The sequence below is a fragment of the Acromyrmex echinatior genome, chromosome 16 (assembly GCF_024713525.1).
Source record: "Acromyrmex echinatior isolate Ae372 chromosome 16, ASM2471352v2, whole genome shotgun sequence".
NCBI lineage: Eukaryota > Metazoa > Arthropoda > Insecta > Hymenoptera > Formicidae > Acromyrmex > Acromyrmex echinatior.
This window is the reverse complement of record NC_141867.1, coordinates 1598660-1625061: the sequence shown is the minus strand read 5'-3', so window position 1 is coordinate 1625061 and position 26402 is coordinate 1598660. Positions and strand designations below refer to the sequence as shown.

General features: G+C 37.8%; 1 protein-coding gene and 1 long non-coding RNA gene across 5 annotated transcripts in view; one reads left to right on the top strand and one right to left on the bottom strand.

Moving 5' to 3' along the window:
- Nucleotides 1-359: 359 nt before the first annotated feature.
- Nucleotides 360-20129, bottom strand: LOC147907028 (uncharacterized). 3 transcript variants are annotated; one of them, XR_015547696.1, is made up of 4 exons: nucleotides 7670-20129; nucleotides 5087-6992; nucleotides 4873-4959; nucleotides 360-4595 (listed from the first exon to the last, which is right to left on the bottom strand). It is a non-coding gene; the product is annotated as an uncharacterized LOC147907028 (long non-coding RNA). The 3 variants fall into 3 exon arrangements; XR_015547695.1 differs by having other exon boundaries at nucleotides 360-4959; nucleotides 5087-5228; nucleotides 6855-6992; XR_015547694.1 differs by having other exon boundaries at nucleotides 360-4959.
- A 724-nt stretch (nucleotides 20130-20853) lies between these two features.
- Nucleotides 20854-26402, top strand: part of ken (zinc finger and BTB domain-containing ken and barbie protein) — a 38481-nt gene continuing 32932 nt past the window's right edge. For both annotated transcript variants that reach the window (XM_011054407.2, XM_011054406.2), the window contains exon 1: nucleotides 20854-24475. The gene's annotated coding sequence lies outside the window, so the exon portion shown is untranslated. The remainder of the gene's footprint in view (nucleotides 24476-26402) is intronic.

Sequence of the window (26402 nt, the reverse complement as noted above, 5' to 3'; positions counted from 1 at the left end):
AGTCTAGGATCGCGTGAGTGAAAATCGTCTTAGTTAACGCGATTTCCTTGAGTAAAGTGAGCGAATAGAATAAAAAAAAAGAAAGAAAAATAGAGCAAGAACTGTAAAACTCAGGCAACTTCCTGAAACATATTTTAAATGTTTTTAGAAGAAAGAAAAATATACGGATGAAGGAACGTCGAGGAAATGTGGAAGATGTTGCGCGTTATAAAAACTCATGATCTCGGCATTGTGACTAGTTACGGAATAATTTCCAAGCAACCGCTCGTAAATGCCTCGTAAACGCCTCATAATACTATGGTCTTGTTGCCTGCTACGGTCGATTTTTGAAGAATGCACAGAAAAGAGATTGGTGAACGTTTTTCCAGCCCATCCATCAAGATGACACCTATCTTTTTCGCTATTAGTTCCATCGTCGAAATCGTGATTCTGAAACTTTTATGAGTGATACAGTTTTACGAAATCAACTTTTATCGCCGACCTTCAGTATTATACTCACAAAATGTTTCCTGCAGTTCTTCCAGCGCACATAAAATGAATGATTTACAGATTCTTTCGTTGCATATTCAATGTTACATAATAGAATGCAATCTAAACTAGGAAATAAAAATTTACCATTCTCAACTCGGGGAAAAGGGCAAGTGGATGAAGAAAACATTTTTTTTTATGTCTAATATTTAAAAGAAAATCGATATATTATAATATTACATTTATATGATACCAAGTTTCTGTCACATATTTTTTTTTTTAGTAAAAAATAGCAATATGTAGGATAGTAAAGTTATATCATTTTGTTTAAAAAGACTTCTGTACATTTATAATTCAACAAAAGTTAATATTTATATTAATTTACTTTTCTTAAAAATGTATAGGCTTTATACTTATTTGTTTAGTTGGAAAATTAATAAAACGTAATTGCATTAAACTTAAATTGTTTTCTATGATATAATACAAGTGTAAATATAAATTTCTTTCGAAGAACTGATAACCATGAGACGTAAGTTGATAACACGTGAAGAGTAATTATCGCCGTTAAACACGTAGCGCTCCTCGTTTATTAACTTTCTATGTTTTGAAACTTCGACGTAATCATCCCGTGAGTTATCTAATATTTACTGCTTTTACATCCAATTGTATTGGAAAACATTACATAAGCAAAAGTTCGACTAAAAAATCCGCTTCTCCCTCTCTTTCTCTCTAGCTATCTATTTCTGTCTGGATCTCTCGTTTTCTCTTTCGCGCTCTTTGCCGAGACTCTACTCATGGGTTACCACAAACGTCATTTATGGTCACTTCTAAGTTGGCCGAGGTTACAGTTTACAACGTTTCGATCTCAGATGGTTCTTTAGTATCTATACTTCGTTTCATCTATCAGTCCGTCCAAGGCTGTAACTTTGTCGCAGGTTTCTCGAGATGTGAATGCTTGACCCTTCCCTAGTTTCTGTCATTCATATGATATGTTATACATGTGATGTATCAACGTGTGTAATTTGCTAATAATGTCATAGTACGGCTCGAAAATTGAGTATTTTTAATTATTTATGATCGATAAAAAATGCGTTTATTTCCTAAACTTTGTAGTTACGTCAAAATACCTCTTTCCATTTATTCTTTGCATTATGTTTTTCAATTTAAATGGTATAAAATAAAATTCAATAATGTTTTATACTGTTAATATAAGATCATGATAATATAAACAAATTTCACGAGCCTGATAACGTCATTTATCATAGAGAAAAAATTAATACAAATGACTCATAACTTTTATATTTTTAATTAGCAAACAGCGTGGAATACCTACTTTTGATAATTATTTTATCTCTTGAATAGGAAATCAGTGAAAAAAAAAGAGCATTAATATAAATACGCCGTGACGGATTGGTTCTCTGTAAAATAAACGTTTCTCACATTTCTTTTCCATTCATTGATGCTTCGATAACTATCAAGTTCTAACTAGAAACCAATGTGTGAAATTATGTCGAGGTAACTTATCCAGATGTCATTCGACTTTTCATCGTTCGAGGTTATTATTATGATGAAACGAGACTTATAGCTGCGACGGTAGAAACGAAAGATAATGTGTAACTAGATAAAACACGTACTGCGATATAGGGCATTGCACTGCGAGAGCAATGGAAGCATAAAAGAAGCAGAGTTTAACTCGAAACAACGAAGTTTGTTAATTAAATGTAAAGATACAAATTTCGAGCCAGTAGAAAGCAATCGATATAAAGCTTGTATACTTCGTGCGCGAAACGCACGATTTTAATTAGTTTCCTTAAGGAAGAAATCGATCAATATTTCGTGTGATACAATTTTATTTTTACAACTACACATAAATATAAATCTGATAAGATTTTTATTATGAATATTCTTGAAAAATCTTTTATGCTAATAAGTCCACTGTAACTTTGAACAAAAATCTATATCTATCTATGAATATATCTATAATACACGTGCAGGCACTCAAATTTTAAACTGGGTCTACTTACAATGCGTCACAAGTGCTATCTACAATCAGTATTTTTATCTAGCGAACAACACTGTATCTCGATCTCGACGCCTTAACGTGTCATATCTTCAACAACGCAGCGTCGCAAAAAACACGAAGGATGATCGATGTAGAAATGAGAAAATCCAAGAAGTACGATGACACGATCCACTCTCCCGTTTCCGGCGGCGCGGCGCGAGGAAAATTGCTTAACGGCGCCCCGTTGACGATAAGCATCCACGACCATTCCGTTTCTCCTCTTTATCAGACGAAACTTCAGACGCGGTTACCTACGCAGGCGTTTCAATTTCCGAACGACCTAATTTCACAACGACGCGACGCCGCGTACGCGTGCACGCATGTGCACGCGCGTGCAATTGCTCCAGGCACCGCGGATGTATCCGTATTCCTCGACGTTTTTCACGTCCAACAGCGTGATAACGGATCAAGAGCGACGTCTTATCTTAAGAGGCATTACGGAGAAAGCTAGCGAACTTGGTATCAATTTTTATTTATTGAAAAAAAAAAATTCGAAAAAAGAAAAACCACCACTTTTTGCACGTCGTTCGTGCGTTTATTTCAAGGTTTGATTTTGTAACTGCACATGTTCTTCGTGACGGAAATAATTATTGTAAACCAGTCATTTTGTGCGTTTTGCGAATTTGCATATTTAAAGTGACAAGCAAATAAAGAAATTTTCATAAATCTTGGTCACGCTTCTCTTATCACCACTTGTAACGTTAAACGATGCGAAACTTTATTGCCATGTTCCGATAATCGCTGCTATTATTATTTCACGTGCGCAAAGTGAGATTACAAAATTACTTTCGTCGTGTTCTTCGCATTTAATATAGGCCAATATTCTTCGTATGACATAAAATATAATTCTAATTTTTTTTTTTTTTTTTATTATGTATATATATATATATATATATATATATACATACATAACACTTATTAAATTGTAAAATATATATACACTAACACAATATCTGCCCAGTAATTTTTGTAAGTACGCCAAGTAAATCAAGAGCTGCATCTTTAATGAAAACAAGATGATGTTATGTTTATTTTTCGAGCTTAAATTTGTATGCAAATTTATGCATGTAAATATCCAGAGTTGGGAAGTAACGCATTACTTGTAATAATTTGGTAACGTCCGCGCCGTTACTTTTTTTTATTGATAACGAAAAAATAGCAATGTTACATTTCTTTAGTAACAAGTAACGAAAGTGATTCTATTACTCATGGTGGAATTAGACAGGTGACCCAATACTTTTTTAAAGAAAATAAAGGATAAATCTGAACATTTTAAGACTTCATTCCTATTTATTTTCAACCAGTTTGGGACAAGAATCTGTACATTATAAAGTTTCATTGCATAATATCAAATCGAGATAATTAAATTGAGATAAGTAGTAGATAAGCGTAGTTTTCTGATTGTTTGAATTGGTTCGACTGTATTAGAACAAACCCTTGATCTGAAATAATAAAAAAATGAAAGCAACTCTAGTTCGAATAAACTTAATTTAAAAAATTAAAAAATATAATTAACAAAACAAATTGTATTTATATATATTTTTAAACATCAATATTTTTGTTATATTATATTTATGTATTATATATTTTTATATATTTTTTAACAAAAATTAAAGGAGAATATTTTAATGATATTTTCTGACGAATATATATTTTTTAATTACGTCATTATTTTAAAAAAAAATTATAAAATTCTAAACAATTTGTTTCAAAATTGCGTTTTTGTAAATGCAAGCCTCAAGTATTTCAACTTTAAGTTGAGATTTGTAATACTTGGAAAAAAATTTCCCGCAATATCAAAATAAAGGACAATATTGAAAAATAAAGAACAAAATTTGAAAAAACAAATAAGTCTAAAAGACAGCTAGTAACTAATTACTGCTAGTAACTAATTAAAATAAAAGACTGTCCTTTACAATAAAGGACGTATAGTCTTTACCGTACCTAATACCCATTGCGGGGGATATACAGTAGGTACAAAAGTAGTGGAGATCTGTCAGCCAATAAAGTTTTGAGCTCATTTACAGGAATTCAATATAGCCGACAGAATCAATCGGGTCAATCGCTGTAAAAAATTGGATTTCTTTCTGCAAATCTGCCTAGTGTAAAATAATGGAAACTATTTAAATATAAAAATAACAAGAGGCTAAATCAAATCAGACAACCTTTCTTATGTTTCTTCTTATTCAATATGATGATTTTTTCCTTCGTAAGCCTGTTCTTAATCTCAAAACCATCTCAAAAAATGCTCTTAAGATGCTAATGCGACGATTCTAATTGGCTAATGACATCTGAAAAATTTCAGTAACGTCTATAGATTCCGTCCTAAGATAAAATAATACCTTGGTAACACTCGGGTGGAAATCCGAATACACTCTTGGATATTTCTTTGTAACAATATTCAATGATCATTTAGAAAGAATGGGATGCTGGAATGATTAAATTATTGAGACATTAAGTTCTATAAAAATTTTCGAATTGATTGAACGGAATCAAAAATCAATAATAAGATTAGAATTAAGACTGTTTTATTTAAGGTACATATATATTACTTACAAAAATACTTCGGCCGAGATAATATTTTCCACAATAAGTTTATTACAGTTTTTTAAGATTTAAATTTGTGGAGGGATTATTAATGTTTCGATTGGATTGCGTTGAAAGTCCAGCGCGCACAATCATAATTCTGAAATAATTCCTTTAAATAAGAATATGCGTATTAGTTCAATATCTAATTTTCATCGTCAAGTGGTGGTTCTCGTATTATGTGATGGAATAAAAAATTCTTTTACAGTAATAAAGTAGACACAAAATTGTATGATGTGTGAGAGATGGTGCAGTGGACTTTATACCAAATCGAAAAAAAATTGAAAACTTATTAATTTTTCAACTCGTAGAGCTGTGCTCATTTGACGCAGACGTTTTCTTATCAGACCTTGACAGAGAAATAAAAAGCAACAGCCAATCACCGTAAGAAGAAAGCTACAGAAAGCCGAAACTAACTGATTGGCTGTTGCTTTTTGCTTTTTGCTTTTCTGTCTAAATTTTGAACTATTCTTAGTTTGGATTCTTAACTCAGTTAGGTTCTTAAGTTTTAGGAACGGACAAGAGAACACCAGTCTGCACCAGGCTTTATGTGATCACCAGAGTTTATGTGAACGAACAAACTGAGTATATGAAACAATAGTGAGTTTATGAAATAACTTTAATTTGAAATTAAAAAAATGTGTATTGATCGAGTTCGGCCGTCACTCTAACATCGCCTTAAGGAAGGAAAAAAAAATAGAATATACGTAAGTAAATCGTTATAATGTAATCATTATAAGTACTAAACCTATAATACTGTGTAACAGTCAATATAGTGGTAAAAATTTAATCCAGCTAGCACTCCAACAAGGAAACAAGCATCGCATGCCACCGGCTTTAAAGAGTGAAAATTGAACTAATCTTGAAAAAGAGTGGCTCAATTTTCAATCTTTCAGAGTGAAATTTCACTCTTTAGAGTGACAATTTATTTTAAAAGTTTTAAAGAATATATATACCGTCGAAAAGTTTCCGGACATGGAAATTAAAATTGAACAATCCAGATCACCGTAACTCTGTAAAAAAATCATTGAAGACGAAAAAATGAAAAAATTTTTTAAAATTTAAAACTTGTATTTAGGTGCATGCTTTTGGTCGCTTTTCAAAAAATTTTTATCCTTTGTATTTTTTATAGCTTTGTATCTTAACAAAAATCACATTATTGTATTTCTTAAAATTACATATATTTAATAGTGCGCAATTTAATAAACTTTTTTCAAAAAATTCAATGCTTTTAAAAAACATAGAGTATGGAGCTTTATCTATAAACGCTTTTTTAAAAATTTTCTTGTAAAATTTTTCTCTGTACCAATTTTTTAAATATTAAACTTAAAAAAAAAAACGTTTTTATCTCAAGCTGCACATTGTTAAATGTACGTAAGAAACACAACAATGTGATTTTTGTTAAAATAAAAAACTATAAAGATAAACATTTTTTGAAAAGCGGTCAAAAAGTAAACTACAAATTTCAAGCTTCAACACGCTTTTTTATTTTTTTGTCTACGATGATATCACACTGAGTTACGGTGACCCGAATATTGTACAATTTTCAAGTTTAATATCCGGAAACTTTTTGACAGTAGCACCTTAAATGTTATATGTTGTATATAATCAGAACAAGTTAGAGAAGTTACTTAGGGAGGAACCATCAGTGACCACAATGGCGCCACTGGAAAATCGTCAGTCATGAATAACTAAATAGCTGTCAATGGGAAATTTGTATGATTATCTTTAAACGTACTTTTACTGATTTTCTATTCACGCCAAGTGTGCTATTTAACCCCCGTCGAGAAAATGAGATTTGCAACCTTCAGCTACAATCTGAGTTTTTTTCGATTTTCAATGCAGATTTTTATATTGTTCCGGACTGTATAAAAATCTGAAAAAATTCGTACATACTTGTAAAAGCCTTAACAAGTTTTTACTATAAAAATTGAATTATATTTTATTTATTTTTTAGAAGTTTAAATTGTTAAATCTAACAGAATTTATAAAAAAAAAGATCAATTGTCTTTAAAGTCCAAGACTGTCGGCAGAAAGTTAAGAATAAAAAAAAAATAAAATATGAAGTTAAATTTTAACATAATAAAGAAAAATACTTAGATATTTTTTTTATTCAATATTTTTCTACTATTGCGAAACATAGTTTTAATTTTACAAATATAAATTGCTATGCACATTTAATTGTTATAATAATATCAACGACCGATTGATGTCGCATAAACGGAAATCTTATCTTCAAAGACTCATCAAAGACATGAACTCAAGGATACAGGAAGTTAAAAATCCAAATACATCACGTTAGTGTATTTGGATTTTATTTACAATGTGAATTTATGTTTTTTTTTCTTTTCATCATTCAATGATTTTTCATAGGAATTGAATTTCAATAGAATAATTTCAATGTCGTCTAGAGCTACATTCCAAAGTTGAAAAAGATTGCCTACATTGAAAATCTGTAGTGCACGTAACGTAAATCGCATTTTCAGTGCCGACAGTAAAGGAACATTACAGGACAGGAATCTAGATATGATAATAACAATCAATATTTTGTACCTTTTTCTCTTTTTCTTTCTCTGTCAGCAAATTTTGTACTTGTTCTTCTATTTATTATTAATTTTTTGAAAAACTATTATATACATCAAAGTATCAGTAATATATTGCAAATCCTTAAAATTTAATAAAAATTGTAAAAATACACACACACACACACAGAATTTTGAAGTTATCAACTACCGAGCGGTAATATTTACAAAATAAAGCAAATAATAAATAAATATTTAGAGAGAATTTCTTCCAGTATTACAGCATCATTAAGTTTTCCTAGTACGGATTTTCTCAAAATTTTCTAAAAATCGAACTCAGAATTTTAATTTTTATATTACAACATGAACAAACGATTATTTTTCTCCCGATTATTCTATATAAAAAAAAAATATTTTCCATCGTCTTTAAAGAACACTGTTGTCTGCACTTTCTTTCGTCGCGGACGCACTATAAAGGCGTCAACAAAACAATATTTGCAAGATGGCATCTTGAGGACGGTGAGAGTGGAGGAAAAAAAGGAGGAAAAAAGGAGGAAAAAAGGCGATTGAGAAAATTCTTCTCGACTCGCGTACTTCGTGTACGCGATCGGGAGTGCTCACGCGTATGTACACACGCGTATGTACGCTCGCGTGTACAATGCGCTCTCGCGCATGAGAGTGCGGCGAGTCGTGCAACGCGTGTGTGCACATGTCGATCGCGCTGCGTGCGTGCGTGCGTGCGTGCGTGCGTGCGTGCGTGCGTGAATGCTCGCTCGAGCATTAGTGACGCGTATAAGTGCGCACCGAGTGTAAGTAGGCCACGGGCTTTCACACGATAAGACCTTATCAGACGCGCGCGCGTAAGCCTTTGGTTCGTATCGCGTGCCCTCCCGGCTCCACTGCCCCCTAGAACTCTACTGCTTCCTCACGATCTGACCCCCTCCCCTTTGCTGTTTCTCATATGCGTCCTCTTTCTTCTGCCTCTCTCGTCCCCGATGGCAATATCAAGAGATTATCCAATTCTTGTTGTTGTATACATCGGGGGATAGCGGAAACTTTTTTGTTTAATCGTTATCTCGAATTCCTTGCCTTAAAATAGTCTTTCCAGATTAGTAAAATAATCATGAGGCATTTTATCTTTAGAGAACTGTATCAATTTATATGAACAATATAGAATATTTGTTTCGTCTAGCTTTTTTTTCGGTTTTGATTCGGTATTGTATTTTCCAACATTATTTTCGCAAATGAAATTAATGTATTTTTATTTGAAAGAGATGAAAAAAGGAACGTAATTTCACGCGATTCAGCAGTTCACCTGAAAGAGAGTGTAGATATATTTATTATTTGATTATGTCAATCTGTATTCAGATTACGTATATCGATCGTGAAAAATTCCCGATACAAATATACATAGAGAGTGGGAATAATTAGATTGTATTATCATAAACTTCAAATAGCCGAGTGATATCAGAAAACAACATAGGGACGACTGTTAGACGACATCATTATATCGTCTTTTAAGGCTACTTTATTATTTAGGATATATCACGTTCAGATAATAATTTTTTTATGCGGATTGTTGCCTAAATGAGAAAAAAAAATAATTCCGAAAGTTTTGGAATTTCAGTTTTATTACTTGAATATAAGGAAAAACTTGAGATTTATGAGGGAAGAAAAAATTGGAGCATTTTGAAGATTTCTAAGTAGAAACGACGTCGTCGGCATAAATATTGTTTCTACCGGAAAGAATAATGTTAAGATAGAAGTTATTTTTTCAGTTATTTTTTAGCTGTAACAGTATCAGTTAATAAAGTTTTAATTAATGGTCGAAAGAGTGACAAGCGAAAGTTGGGCTTATTGCTGAACGTATTGCATATTCATACAATATTTTCAGACTAATTTTGAATCATATTTCATTGGCAAGCATGTAATGCAAAAATTTTTATGTATCAAAGAAAGGGAAAGTGTTCGAAACAAGAAATACTTATAAGCCGTTCTTTAAATGTAACTCTTTAGAAAGTTGCAATATTATACAAAAAGTAATTCGTTCGAAACGGAACATTTATTTAAAGACTTAGAAAAGCTTTTTTTCATGAACCTTTTTTTTCCCAATTGTTTTCCTTCAGATAAATAACTAGAATTTCTTTAATCTTATCGGTTCGCTTTCTTTTACAAGAAGACTTTAAAAGATATTCAGACACTTCAAGTTTAATTTAATCATAAATCATTTGGACATGCTAAAGTCGTGTTATCTTACCTAAAAGTAGATATCAGTAATAATGGATGACTAATAACGAAGTTAAATTATGTATGTTTAATTAGTCTAATTAGTGAAGCTAAGTTTCAGGAAGCTAAGCGTCCAACTAACAATCGCTTATTGTCCACATAAATTCAAGCGGCTATCTGCTTTGCATTATTTCATAACGCCTGTATGGAAGAGAAATTTTCTTCGCACGAGCGCGCTTACGAGCGCGACGAGATTTTCTCCGCGTGTCACGTCCCTGGACCGCATCGGGACGCGTTAACGCCGCGTACAAATAACAATGTGGAGACCTTGAGACTGCAATGGTGCAAGGCACCGAGCGCAAAACGTTCGCATAACGCTTTGCGGCATATTACATAATGTGCCCGTAATGTGAATGCAATGTCGCGTCTGCTGCGTTCAAAATTGAGTGAAAGATTAGGCTGATCGGTGTTTAGAAAAAGGTAGAAAGGTAGTTCGTGCGCAGCTGCGCGTGCGTTTCAAGAGCGGCGTTTTAATTATTGCGCGCAGAGTCAAAGTGACAGATCGGTGTATGACTGTTCTCGTATCGTATGAAGGCTTATCGCGGTTACGGTATAAGCTACTCTCAAAATATCAATAATTGTTCTAATAAAAGAAATAATTCCATCTAATCTCGAGCCAAGTATTCTCGAATAATCGAAAAACAATTTCTCGTATGTCGCGACGGCGTTGCAACATATTTCTTTTTTTAAAGACAAAAAAATCTTTGTTTGCCCGCATTTTATTGCGACAACACGTCGCGATGATGAAATATTTTCATGTTATGGAACACTAAGCGTACAGTCGTACGTAAAGTTAGTAACGACATATTTTTCCGACGATTGATCGAGAGAAGTTATCAAGTTATCCACGTCCTCTCCGATAGTTATGTTTTAAAAATACATTTTTTTATATTCGTTTGAAATATCTTTAATGATTTTTTTCAAGATAATTTAATCGCAAGTCCGAATCCCAGTCCACCTTTACGTATTCATGTTTCGTCAGACGATGCATTACTCGTAATTTTTATTATCGACAATCGCGTTATAGTTTGCACGCAGTTTCTTCAAGTGCTTTCTAGAAATGTAAAAAAGATAAAAACAATACATTAACTACGTTTTGTATCGTGGCGAATCGTAGCCGCGTATAATAAATGTTAAGTATATAGAAATGTATAAGAAATGTTGTCGTAAAAGTACAATCGTTTGAACAGGTGCCACGATAAGAAAGCAACTGGAAAAGAAAGCAAACGGGAAACAACGGGAACAACGTAGTTACGAATGACCGTGAATTAATGATATGACGCGAGCTTACGAGTTGAGTGAGAATCTAACTGACAGTCACTGAATAATTGAATTCTATTTGAAGCTAATCATTCCAGATACTTATCTCATGTTCCGTCTATTATGATTGCAGCCACTTTTTATGGATGCGTCATATATAATGCAAACAATTCAGATTCATCTTCTGCATATCTCCGGCTATAAGTTGTTGCACATCCTGCCTATTCTGAATGTATACATATACATGACATGCTTGATAATTTGCAAAAATAGTGAGCAACTAAAGCCTTAACAGTCTAAGCTAGATCTTTAGTACTTAAACAATTTTTTCGGTGTGAATTTATAATATCCCGTTCTGCAAATTGCACTTTAGAATCATTTTCAGTCTTAAAATGCAATCATAAGTCGAACTAGAGTAGTAATTAAATTGACAACAATTTAGAAAATGTAAATGATTTTAATAATAAGCATATTTTAAAACTATAAATAATTTGCAGAAAAAAATCATCAAATCAGTCTGCGCAAGTAAATCTCTCAGAAGCCAGCCAGATGAAATAAAAAGAATAACTCATAAAAAATAAATCAATTATGATTACTTTATGATTACTTTATGATTTTTGTTAAGTTTATGATTGATTTATGATAAATTTATGATTTATTTTATGCTAAATTCAATGGAATAAGAAAAATTGTAAAAAATTTATGAATTTATAAATTATGTTCTCTGACATTGAAATTAAAAAAATTTACAGAAAGTGTTGAAAGAGTTGACCAGTTCGCCTTTTAAGAGACACTCGATAATTCTACGGTACTTCATTAGCAAGTAGGTATCGCTATTTGTTTTCGTGTGTAGTTTTTGTCATCCTTGGATGCATCGGCTCTGAATGACGATTGCGTCAACGCCTCTAACTATTCCCATCGGTGGCACGAGCTGTCGTTTCAGAAAGACGACCTCTTATGCAATCCCGCCGTTGTTTTTTTCCTATTTTTCTTACGGCGAGGCGCGTGCGCGCGCGTATTCTTCTTTGGAAAGTCGAGGTCTCGGCTTATTATCTGGTTACGTACGTGGAAAAGAGACCTTATCGTTCGTCGCCAAGCTGCAGATCCGCCATCCGTGCTCCGTCAGCATGCGCGTCAAGCGCGTCGTTTTGCGAAAACCTTCGCGGTCGTGCATTCAATTCGCCTTTCACTGAATCGCATCGATAATAACGCAGTGTTTCTCAAAATTATAACGATCCACATTAATGCTGATTATCGCCTTGGTCGATTATTAATTTCATTCCAACTATCCGGCTTTTTTTTTTTTAAATACCTGCCTATTAACTTGCTAATAAAACGAGACGTATAAATAAACAAGGGAAAAAGAGGGAAATAATTGTACAAATTAATTCAATCAAGCTAATTTTATTTTAACGATAATATATCTATTAGATTTTTTAATAATTTATTTATTCATTTTTTTATTGTGTACCAGTTAAAAATAATTGTGTCTGAATAGAATGTTTCCTGAAAATCTCAGAGATTAATTAAAGAAATCAATTTATTAAAGAAAAAAAACATTTAATCATTTCTGTCATACAGAATTCTGTTGCTCTTTTCAAGGTTGCATCAGGGGAACTTATTTTCTACAACTCGCGTTTACGATTGCGTTTTTGCGCGAACGTCTCCCAGAACGAAAATTCTCGCGGACTCCGATCCCGATTGTATTTCGACGAGTGAGAGCGTTTGCGCCGCGCTCGCGCTCGTTTCTGTGAACTACTGTACGTGCAAAGTAGAAGGTTACCGCATGACATCAGCCGATGCCATTAACTACACTCTATTACTTCGTTCTCCATGATGATAGTACAATCGCATTTTCTTCTATTACCCGATAGGCGTACGAGAATGATGTGCCGCGGTTCAAATGAACCGCGATGAACTGATAAAATCGGTGTCGAACGAAGATAATGGCGTGGTCGCGATGCGAATGTCGTTTGCACGCGAGCGGGACACCCCGAACTAATTAAAATCATGGTAACGCATGATTAGCGGATGAGTTATTGAGCGAAATAAGAGCAGATTCATGATAAAGCGTTACGTGCGCGTTCGCTTACGTTCGACGACATCTTTTCCTCTGCTAATAAAACCGCATAACGATGTCAGCTTGCGCAACTAGTTTCACACGTTTTCAATTGTCTGAGGCATTGGACCCCAAACTGGGGCGTGAGGAAATTCTTGAGCGAGGGAGGCGTAATAATGGCTACTTCTTGGCGGTAGAAAAGAGACTCATTAATATACTGAAAAATATTAATTATAACTATTTTCACGTTGTCGTTCCGAATATTAATATTACGATAAATATTTTCTATCTATAAATGAGGTCGATTGTCCTCTCAATATACGTATATCGCGAGGAAAAATATTACAGAGATGCGTTTGTCGATCTAAAGTCACGCACGTTCGCTTGGCGGACAACCTTGGGTACGCCGATATTTTGCAAGACGCGCAAATATGTGCATAAATAAATGTCCAAGATACTCATCAATCTTTACACCTCCTTTCTTCATCTTCTGGAAAAACATGACAATAAGATTCGGATTCTTGGCGCAGAGCGATGGCGCTCGAATCTTCAAGTCAAACAGTTTCGTCGAAGATACAAAAGCAAATTCGTACCTTCGACGAAACTGTTTGACTTGAAATAATCGCAAACGAAATTATTCTGGGATCATCCAAAGATACGGAGTATGGGATTGAGCTGTCAAATGTGGTCAACAAAAATGAGAGAGAGAGAGAGGGAGAAGATAGTCAATCTCCCTATTTTTGAAGATATTGTGATTGATTGAATCGAAAGAAATAGAGACTGGCCTTTGCATTTTATCTCTCTCATTTTTGTCGATCAACTTTACACACGGATGGCGCAGTCCATGCTCCGTGATCCTTTGGGATCATTTGATTCGGTTGTTGATTGCGAATTGACACTGATTTTTTTTAATCCTCGAAGTGCTCGCGGAACTCCGCCGTCTATTTCCCGGCGAGGTGAGTAAATAAGCATCTATCGATGCTAATGACAAGTGCACACGCCCGTGCAACCTCGTTCCTATTTTAGAATCCACTCGTATCTTTCCGCGAAGAGGCGTTACCGCCTTTCATTAAGCACTGCGACAAAAAGCGCCACGTTCTAGGACGCTCGAGAATCCTTTCGCTCACCGTGCCTGATTATCGATCCAATCTTGCCGCACGTGCGTATTTTTCTCATCCAACCATATGCGTATATATAACAAAAACGATCATAAATGTTATGCTAAGTCATATAATTCATAGTCATATTTCCGGAACGAGATTTCGCAATCGTGCAGAAAAGCAAAGCTTATCCATTAATGATGTACAGTCGATACAATAAACCAGAGGAATGTTATCATTTCAATTTATTAATTGTCCCTTAGAAGAAATTTAATCGGCGACATTCATAACAGCCTTATTGAATATCGAATAATACCGAAGATTCAATTTAGATAAACTGATTCTATCTTATAATTTGCTTAAAATTAGATATAAATATTTCCGCTTTTCTCCTATTTTTGTTAAATTAATTTTGAAATCATATTATTGAATGAATTTCTCGATTAAGTTTCTACTTATTTCTGTTGGGAGTACATTAATATTGATTACTTTGTCGAGCGTCATATCGAATCAGACGTGAAACGTATGTCTAGTTAAAGTGTGTAACGTGCGAGGTTCGCGAGCCTGTGAGATTGCAACCTTGAAACTGGGCACCACCTCCACCTTCGTCACTTCCATCAACAGGGCACCACCACTATCACCCATGTACGACGAGCAAACGGTCGACAGCCGGTAGCAGCAGCGGCGGAAGGAACAGCGACGGGTACAGCAATGCAGCAGCAACGACTAGTAGAACAAGAGGAGAAAGGGCAGACGCCGGATAGGTAGGACAGAGGGAGGGTGGGAGAAAGGGAGGACTACAGTGTTGGCGGAACGAAAGAAAGAAGGATTCCTCCCCACGCGCAGGTTACACGCGGCCCTTTCCTTTTCCCGCGACTCTCCCTTCTCTTCTTTCCCGCCCTCCCTCCTTCCGTGTCCGGCTTTCAGCTGTGAGCTGAAACAGCTCGCACGTTGTGCACACAGGGAGCAAACCGGATTCGCAATAAAACGAATATCCTATCTCGAAATGCGCGGGACCAGCGAGAGGATCTAACATACAACGTTCAAACTGGATCTCGGTCTTTCCACTTCTCTTTCTCCTTTCGCACAATCTCTTTCGTGAGAGATTCGCCCTTCCTCTCGCTCATTGACCCGAGTGAAAGGGACGTCGGAAGAAGGGATAACTAAACCGGCATCGAGTTGTGAGAAAGGTGCAAGTACGATCCATTGCCAACCATTTCGCCGGATGGAAACATTTAGAAAAGAACGAAGAAGATGTAGAAAGGTGAGAACTGAGAAGGCAAATTAACAAGTTGGGGTGAAAGAGAGGAAGAGTAAAATTATCACACGGAAAAAGTCACGATACTCTTGCAATTAAATATTGTCTCACACAATTAATGTTTTTGCTTCCGATATTATTTAAGGTAGCAATTAGTAATTTAGAAAAATAAGAGAAAATTAATCTATTTGCAAAATACTTGTATTTCTATTTGTTTACAATTTGGCGAATTTGTTTTTTTTTTTTTCTAAAAACTGTTTAAATTTATATAAGTTGACAAATTTACATATATAAATTTAGATTACGTTATATCTATGCAAATTTATCTATTCTTATAAATAAAATCGATAAGTGAAAAAATTATATAAGTAATTTCCGAAAAAGATAGTGCACGTGTACTATTTTGTCTCGGAGTGTATTTATAGCCGCATGAATCGTTGGATTATATGTAAGAGATAAAGTAAATTGAACATAATATCGAGAAAATTCTATTCAAACGCTGCAATTTCAAAAATTACGACTACGATATTAGTCGTTAAAATTACGATTACGATATTAGTCGAGCATCTCTTCACTCTATTTTAATAAAATTTGAATTATTTCTTCAAAAAAAAAAAAAATTATTTATACTAAATTAATTAATACTGAAATTAATATTTTTAGCATTAAAAAATTTAATAACACTAACAGTAAAAAAAAAGTATTAATTCATGCTTTTTCAAATTTACATTTTAATATTGACAATTTTAACAATTATTAGACATTTAATAGAGAAAAGATTTTTTTACTACATTTAATATCAGAAAGCAAATAATCTGAATCAGATTATAACATACAAAATAAATAGAAAATTAAGAAAGTCATAAGCGCGAGACCGTGCTATTTGAAAAGGCTTGAAGCTCTCGGAGCCTCGGAAGCGTAAACATGCCACGAAGGCGAGAACGGAGGAAAGAGCAGAGTGTTTAATTGCATGTGTGTCGAGGGACGGAGGAAGAGGACCTTGTGATTCTTCTCTCTCTCTCCCTCTCCCCTTCTCTCTTTCTTTCCCTCTCTCTCTTTCTCTCTCTCTTTCCTCTCTTCCGCGCATAATGATAAACAGCAGCCGCGTGCTCCCTGCAGCGATTATGCAACGCGCTTGGCCTTCTCGTGTACTGATTGTAAATTAGACCGCATCATAAATAAATAAATAGTGCTGGGGCGCGAGCGGCATCGCCAATGGGTATATCGATGGACCAGGTTCGTGGCAATCAGGCGTGAATTAATTATATACCGCGCAATTAATGTATCAGACTACGATAAGCGCAGCGCAAATATTTGCGCGAAATGCATCGTTGTGAGAATTGCAACGCTTCTTCCGGAAATAATGCGCCCGCTTTTGCACGTCCGATAACGATTCGACTATATGAGCAAGTTACGCATCGATAAATCATTTCGCATGTCAATAATAATTGTTTTTTTTTTTTAATTTTTATGATCGCGAGATTTTATACGTAAAACAGACAGATGATTATAAAAAAGAAATCAACTGATAGTCAATACCGGGCATGCTAATCTCGAGGAATCTATACGAGGGACATTACTCGTTCGTAAGTTTATATTTGCCCAAAAGGTCACGGATTTCTCATCGATTAACGATTAAATGATTAGTTGAGCAGTTGACATTTTTCATGTTATGCAAAAAGGGTAGATCTCGGTTGTCGAACATTTGTTATTCAGTTTAACCTATAATTAATCAATAACATAATTAATAACTAATGTATTCCAAAGAGCAAAAAACATATTATACGTTACTTCTTATTTTATTAAGTAATTGTTGTTTAGCACAGAGTTCTAAGTCATCGATCTAACAATTGTTTAAAATCTTTACAAATTGAATATTATGTTCACAAAAATATGAATTTTTTAATTTATATTTACGCAATTTTAGTTACTTAGTGTTTACAAAAAATAATCCGGATACACATGTACTAAACAAATTCGCAAACATAAATTCCAAAATTAATTGTTAACCAAAAGCTATTGTTACGCAATGTAACGTCGCAATGTAAGTACGCCATTAGGTGCACAATATATGCGAACTTCTGAGCATTAAGAGAATTATGATAAATTGTAATTCTTCGTTTCATCAGCTGTTTTTGCATTGGCGCGGAAGGCCGCAGCAACTAGAAGAAGGAAGCTGAAAAATGGTAAAGATGCCGTCACACCAAATCCGCAGCATCGGCAGCCGCATCAGCTGTTCCACGACCTCCTTTCGTCCGCGACGGCCCTCGGATGAGATTCGTCTAATGCGCTAAGTATAGCCGTCGTTGCTGCAATCCCGCGTACGCATCGTCATGCGTACCAGATCTGATCGGAATGACAATCCGCCTTGGACTGACGAACAGCGGAGGATAGTGACATGAGGACGAAAAATGGAGTTGGCCGCACATTACAAGTAAATTAACAGCGAGGACATGAAAGTTCACATGTCGCGTCGCAAGCAAACCGTCTACTACATAATAAATAATGACGGCAATTAAACATTTATAATTCTTGTTAACGAAGGCAATTAAGAATGGCGTTTAACGAACAATACAACGCGAAAATATGTATGCGCGAGAATATTCGATCTTTAGTTAATTTATACATAACGCGCTTTTGACACGATCCCATCGCGATTCTCGTTACAAAATGTTGAAAACAATCGCGCGCCTTCAATGACAACTTGATTATATAAAACGGTGACAAAGCAGCACATTTATTAATCCACGTGTTTCCGACGTACTTTCCTGACGGTCGAGTTTTTTTTTTTTCGCATAATCGTTTTTATTAAGCCTTTAACTAATAATTAATCCATACTATTTTTCACTCTGATATAAGAAATGCGATGTAAGAATTGTAAGCAGAAAATTAAAATCGTTATCGTCGATTTAATTTTTCAACGTTCTAATGAATAAATGAGCATTTTCTGCAGCAACGAGATCTTTGAATTGAACAAAATTATCTTGATTTCAATTGCGGCTCTGGTTTTCTGATTACTAGCTACGTGTTCACCGAGCGAACGAAACACCGTGGTCCAGTCGTGAACGAAGTGGTGGACATTAATCGGACGGTGTTTACCGTCGAATCATTCAAGCATTTCGCGATCGATCGCTCGTAAAACGCTCGAGTCGCTGCAACAAGCGACCACCATGTCGATATAATTCCACCTGATGAGAAAGAGACCTTTACGTACCGCCTCCACATTTTCAAAAGAGAGAGAGAGAGAGAGAGAGAGGGGGGGGGGGGGGAAGGGGGAGAGAGAAAGAGAAAGAAGAAGAGTAAGAATGAATGGAAGAGTTGTTTGGAGTTTATAGGAGAAAGGCACAAGAAAGGAAAAGCTAGACTGAAATAATGAACTGTTCGTTGTTTCATGAGCGCATAAAGATAACGCGCCGCGTAAATTTATATTTTAATTCCGTAAAAAACAAACATTTTCGTCCTGAAAATCTTTTTCTTCCTTTCACATCCAAATTACCATGTATTTCAATAATCTAAAATGTCAAAAAAATATTTAGTAGAAAATTATAAATACGTATGTAAATTTCTCATTTAAATTTTGTAATTTTGACAAAAACTTTTTTTTAATTTTATATTTGATAACAATAAAAAGAACGGTATACGATATAAAAAGTACAGTAATATAAAAATCAATGTAAAGGAAGAAAAGTAAAGTCGAGATCAATCAACTAATATTGAGAACGACGTTTAAAACGTCAAAGTAATATAATGGCGTAGGAGGAGCAATACTTTACCAAAGTGGAAGGAAAAAGAAGAAAAAAAAGATGGAAAAGATGGAAGGATAGAGGGCGGAGTAAGAATGGACACTTCACCAATGATGAACTAGAGAAAAGACAAAATGTCTGGAAGCGAAGCAAAACGGAAGAAACGAGAGAGGGCGGAGTAGAAATCGCAAGTGCAGAAATGAAGAGGGGGAGAAATATGTGAAAGAGAAGACAAATGGATACAACGGAAGGAAGGAGAATGTTAGCAGGTTGTGAAGGGCACAGGAACGACTAAAGGAACTAGGAAGAAGCTAATAGTAGATCACTGCTGCACTCGCTCCATTCTTACGTATTTTACGCGCGTGCAGGCGCGAATGCTCGCTCTTATATTACACCATTGCAACGACAAGGAGTGCTTCTATTCTGTTGCATCCGAATGACAAGGATAGGAAAGCAGTGCATAGAGTTTGAACTGGTGTGCGTCTTCTCGTACACGCTAGAGCAGTATTGAGAGAAAGATAAAGAGAGGGGAGTAGAGGAGGGAGCGAGAAAGCGAGATTGTAAAAGGGAGACGGGGCGAGTCAGGACAGAAGGATAGGGGTGAGAAAGAAAGAGAGAGACAGGAAGACGGCACGGGAGAATCGTGCTCCAATAAAACGGACGGAGACCGGAGAGTGTGCTCTTATCGCCTTGTGCATGTACACTGACAGAACATGTAAACCACAGCGTGTATAAGCGAAGACGTGCAACATACATGTAAAACTATACACATGCTTAATCGCTCGTATGTTATACAAAGGAGAGAGAGAAAGAGAGAGAGAGAGAGAGAGAGAGAGAGAAAGAGAGAGAAAGAGCTATATCTCACCAATAAGACCTAGGCAAGAGAGCTATTTGTAATGCAATAGTGAGAGCACTAGTGGGGAAAGGAAGAGTAGAGGAAGGTAGTGGTAGGTGGAGGACTCCTGGTGGGGGAGAAAGAGCAAGTAAGGGAGAACGGGAGATAGACAGATACGTAAAGAGAGAGAAAGAGAGACAGAGGTAGAGAGATGAAGAGAGAAGAGGTGGAGCAAGGGTGTGCGAACAAGAGAGAGAAAGGGGGAGAGAGGGAGGGAGGGAGAGAGAGAGAGAGGCAGAGGAAAGGTGCCACTCAACATAGAGCCAATACCATGATCGCTTTACAAATAAACTCACGGACTCGCAAAACCTCTTCCTCGATGCAGAATATAACGTCGGGAGCAAAGAGAAACGCGCTTTTCGGACCCTCAACCCTTTCTGGGGTCTCGTAAATTTACGGGGCCCACACCTGGCCTCTTCTTTGCCACTACCACCCGCCACTATTACAGCTACTGCTGCGCTATCACCATCGTCGTCACCATGACCACCACTACCGCCGCTGCTCGCCGTTGTGGTTGTACTTATTCGATACACGTTAGAATATCGCTGATGTACCACCACTACAACGAATGAGTAACCACCACTACCGTCGCCACCTCCTGCTAACCAACTCTACCTCTCTTCGCGCTTACCTAGGACAGAGAAAGAGAGAGCGCGCGCGAGAGAGGGAGAGTGAGAGCGGGAGAGTGAGAGAGAGAGAGAGAGAGAGAAAGAGAGAGGTAGAGAGTGAGAGAGGGTCCCGGCTTTGCGCAAAAGTTACGACGGAGCGAGGAGCAGTGAGACACATCGCGGAGACCGGAAGAGAACCCTCTCTCCCTGAAGAAGTCCTCCGATGTAAAGAAAGAAAGAGAAAGAAAAAGAGAGAGAGAGAGAGGGAGGATAAAAGAGGGAGAGAAGATAAAACAAGAAGAAAGAGAGGGAGAGAAAGATAGATAGACAAAGAGAGAGAGAGGGAGAGAGAGAGAAAGAGAGAGACAGCGAACACGCGCGAAAAACATACGTCGACTCCAATCGAGAGTGTCACCGCTTGTGCGCGCGGGAGTGCGATACGGACCATCACGAGGAAAACTGACAACGTCGTTAAGTGTCCTCTTCGTTGTTCGCCGCGTGTTCGCATTGTGAGGACACGTGGTAACCATATCAGTCCTCCTACTTACGGATATTCTATCGGGAGTGCACCAATTCGCGATTGGATCTTCTATAATTACCTCAAGTGATCTCGTTGCAAAACGCAAATTTTCACGATTGTGCATTAATGTATCATCAATACTTCAATTGTTGTAGTGACTAATTCGGCAAACAATAGATGTAACTCTTGCTGTGACAAGTGATTCGTCTTCACCGTGTAATCATCATTTTTTAGATAAAAGGAAGAAAAGAAATTTAAACAATAGATAACATACATCATTCTACTGAGAATTTTGTTCTTGAAAAGTTCATTGATCTTGATTATGACCGGTTGTTGGCGGAAAACAAATACAAGGAAGTAAAGGGGTAATACAAAAAAATAACAGGAAGAAGAGAAAGAAGGACAAGAAGAAGAAAAAGAAGAAGAAGAAGAGGATATTAAGAGAAGAAGCCTCGAAACTGAGACCAGGACTCGCTGCACGTTCGCCACTTACGTACCAGCAAGAGCGGGCCGCGTTGTGTAAGAGCTGAAAGTAAAAGTTGAAACCGTCGACTTCAACTCACGGGAGCGCGTATTGCGCGCGTTAAAATTCGATCTTGCCTCCTGTAGGCTGGGTACCACCGAATATCTCTTGCCTCTCTCTTTCTCTGCCCGTCTTTCTCCAGTGACTTTCCCATTTTGTTCTACCTTCTGAAGAGAGAGAGAGAGAGAGAGAGAGAGAGAGAGAGAGAGAGAGAGAGAGAGGGAGGGAAGGAGGGAGGGAGAGAGAGAGAGAGAGAGAGAGAGAGAGAGAGAGAGAGAGAGAGAGAGAGAAAGAGAGATATACGAAAACAGTGAGAGTGTGTATTCGTGCGTGCATCCAGATTCGCATGATCGCGGATTGCCCTCCGGCGCCCTTGACAAGAAGTTTCGCCGATGCGGAGGATCTACGTGTTCCGGAGAAGTCGAAGAGGGCGTGCTAGGGAAAGAACAAGGAGAGAGAAGAGAAGAGGAACGGTGCTCCGTTCGTTGCGTAACAACGTTTTCTAGCCCGCTACTTCGCGAAATACACTCGCGCGTGGTATTTCGTTCGCACGCTCGCGTTTGCGGAGGTGTATCAGCATCCCGTGCAGAGGTAATCACGAGTTTTTCACCATCGGATAATTGGACCCAGGATCGCGAAAACGCGAATGATTGAGCTTCGGTCGCGAGCGACTCGGCGCTGATAACGAAAAAGAACGATGGAAAGTGATCGGTCTCGCGCGCGTTTCACTCCGTCCAGCGCGAAATGCGAATGTTCAAGGTCACAGTCGTTGGTATCCCACCGGTAATTCATTTCCGGAGTTGCTAGAGAGTGGTCTTCATCGTCATCGTCATCGTCATCGTCAACGTCGCCAACATTATCATTATCATCATCATTATCATCAAGTGGCATCCCGGTAGCGCACCACCACCGTGGAAGGACTCGACGTGCGGTATTCGCGTGCGAATTTAACCTGTCTCTCTCTCTCTCTCTCCCTCAGTTCACGATCGACAGCGCGCTCGCTTTTACCTCGCCGCCTCGTCCGGGCGCAAGAAGTTTCGCAAAAGGGATTACAACACGCAGAAGAGAAAGGAGACAGACAGACGGAAAGGGAGACGCGGAAGGGAAAAGGACAGCGAAGAAAGAGAGAGAGACAGTTCGAGACGGAGAGGGAGAAAAGGAGGAGAAGCAGGAGGAGGAGGAGGAGGAGAAGAGGAGAGGAACAGACCGCGATACGACAACCGTGTGCGCGAAAACCGCAGGAGGAGGACGCGGATTTCTCGCCGCCGCGCGGAGGACAAGAATCCTCGCGACCGTCGCGTGGTTCGACGACGAGGACAAGGAAGTCGACGTCGACGAGCGAGCCGAGAGAAGGCTCGCTCTCGCGGAACGAGAAGAAAGAGGCGGAGGACAGACCGCGATAGCGAAGGACGAATCTGAAAGACGATCCGGATGTGGCGAGATCTACTCGTTTTCCGTTCTCCCGCCGCTCTTCTGCCGATCGTCACGGTGCGTCGCGCCGCACGACGACGACGTTGAATTTACGAAGGAGACGCGAGAAATTTGATAATCCGCGACGAAAGAGCAGCGTACTCTGAACACGGGAAATCGCTCTGCGGCGGCGTTCGCTGGGGACACGCGGCCGAGCGGAATTAAAAGTGCGTTTAAAAAGGTTAGCGGGATAAAAAAGGCGCGCGCGCGAAAGGATAAGAGAAAGGAATAGGAGCCACCTCCGAGTCCTTGAGAGTACCCAACGGGTAAAAGTGCCGCGCGCAGAGCCAGCCGGTTGACCCTGGGCAGTCAACGGAGCAGACCCCGTTGGAGAGAAAAAAAAAAAAAGTTCTCCGTCATCATCGTCATCGTCGTCGTCGCCCTTTACCGACATCGTCGCGGACGTCGAAGATCGTCGTCAAGGATCGTTCCGTTCCGGGCTGACGAATCTCTCTCTCCACGGCGAATTTCCGCGAGTCGAGTTTAGACGATCTGAATCGAGGAAGCGGATTGTACGCAGTGTGCGTGCATGCGTGCGTGCGTGCACTGCGAGCACAAAACCACGTGTGTGACATCGCGCAGGCGAGCGCGAACAGAAAAGTAGCGAGACGAAACGCGATGACGAGGAGGATCGTGAAAAACGGCTGATTGCGAACAATCAACGACGACGTCCTCCAAGACACATCAGTGCATCTTCCTGTTTCCGATCGATCGCCGCCGATTTTCGTTCCTTTCCGTCGAGACCATGTGCAGTTGCGCGAGGAACGCGTCCACGAGTGTAAAGTGATTATACAAAGTGCCGGGTATTATCTCGAGCGTGCCTCTCGTTTCGTGCACGTTTCTTTCGTTCGACGTTAACCACTATACTGATCTGTTTCTCTCGTGTCTAGTGATTGTGATCCATATCGCGAAATATCAATGTACGTCACGTGCTCGCAGCGTCGTCCACGTCGCCGATGTCACGGGATCTCGGCTGGTCGTCGCCGGCTCGCAAAGAGAATGTTTTTCACGTGACTCGACGAGATAATCCCGTGGGATACATACTACGTCTGGTTGCTCATCCTGGATACCGATCGCACGTTAGGCAGCGAGTGCAGTAGTAGAAAAAGCACAAGGTGAGAAAAATGAATACGACTGTCCTCTCGCAATTCTTTGAAATGGAATCTCACCCTAAAGAGTAAAAATTGAGCCAGTCTTGAAATGGAGTGACTCCATTTTCGATCTTTAAAAATGAGATGATACTCTTCAGCGTGAAATTTACTCCGAACTTACTTTTTAGAGAGTAATTTAAAAGTCATTTCGATTCGATTATGTTACGCTCTTTCTTCACGCTCCGGAAATCTCTGTTCTCGCGGAGACCGAAATGATTGACGCATCTCTTTCGTCGATTGCTAAATTAATTACGCGATCGCTACCGATCGTCTTAATCGCACCCGGTAAATCAGTAGTCTGCTGCAAAAGGTGATTTAAGGATCAACTCGTTCATTGCCACATGCAACGTACATGACACGTTTGTTTCTCAGTGATATATTCTACGTTTATGCTGGCGGCCCGAACCTGGCGTGAATAATCGACAGGTGCTATAAATGCTTGCCGATAAGCGCAGATAAAAAGCCTATAAGTTTGTTTTTCACGCCAGTTATGACTTGCTGACTATAATTGGCAAAGAATAAGTGTGTTAATTTTACCACCGTTCAGTGAACGACAGTGAATATGTCGTCCTGGTATGTGGAACTCTACAGAGACACATTACTCCAAAATTGTTTACGCAAACAAAACAATTCCGATCCAACGATTCTGTACAATTGCTGATGCATAATATTTCAATAGTACATCAGTACGGAGATTAATAAAATGAGGCAGAAAGGGAGGTGTATAATGAAGAATAAATCGCGTTACGATATAGCGAATTAAAATTACTTCCATTCGATCTTTCTATATCACTCCGTATTTCGATGGAGTTGTTCTCTTGCGGTGCTAGTTCGGCGCGTTCAAGCGAGGGTTAAGGATGATCGATGATGTAATGTTGACATAAGTGTTGGAAAATGTTTGCAGTCACTTTTACGGATATGATACGATAAAGTGAAAAGATACAGGTATTGATCTGTGACGATGATCGCGCAAGAACGCGACGATTCTTCAGTATCTCCTTGCATTTTTCGTTATTTATTGATATGGATTTTCGTTGGTACATTATGTGACGCAGCGTGGTACCACCTAATTATTTCACTTATCGTCAAGGCTTATGTCATTTTGTACCTAAATGAAACGGTGAAACTGCTAGCGATAATGAGGCAATTGTCGCGGTTGTTAACTGACATTCCATGCGATTGGATGCAAGAGGCGGTGCAAATTAATGCGGCAATATAATTGGTAGTAAAAACGATGGCCAGGCCTAACGTGTAACGAGAGACAGGTAGATAGATCGCAGCGAACAGCGCTGACAATGGGAAAATATGATCAGCGGAACCACGAAACGCAAATGACATAGTTATAGCCGCCTAAAAAACTGTTCCAGTTTCCGTTTGAGAGACTACGCTAAATTATATAACGCATAGGAATATATATATATATATATATATATATATGTGTGTGTAATATATAATGTAACTAAACTCATCAAACAGTAACTACACCAAGCCGACGAAGCGTGAATTTTTATTGCTTATCACACCAACAGCTATCTTTATTGTTTAATTAAATATATATATATATGTTTATTTTATTTTTAATATCTCATGGAGAAACTTTTTACCGTCAGTGAAATATAATGAGCGTAATCGTAGAGAATCTTTCCAGTTGCGCAATTCGATGAAAAGACGCAAGAATTATTCAATTACATTGGTAGAGTCGCGAAAAATTTTTTTATTAATATTTGTTTATTTCTACTTTATGTGTATTTTTTTAAAGGCACTTTACTAATAAATGTGTTTACGCCAAATACATGTTTGGCGAACAAACATGCTATATCGACGCTTTTATCGCTGATGATTCATACGTACGGAAATTTTGAAAATACTCGACTGCATTTCGACCCCGCCG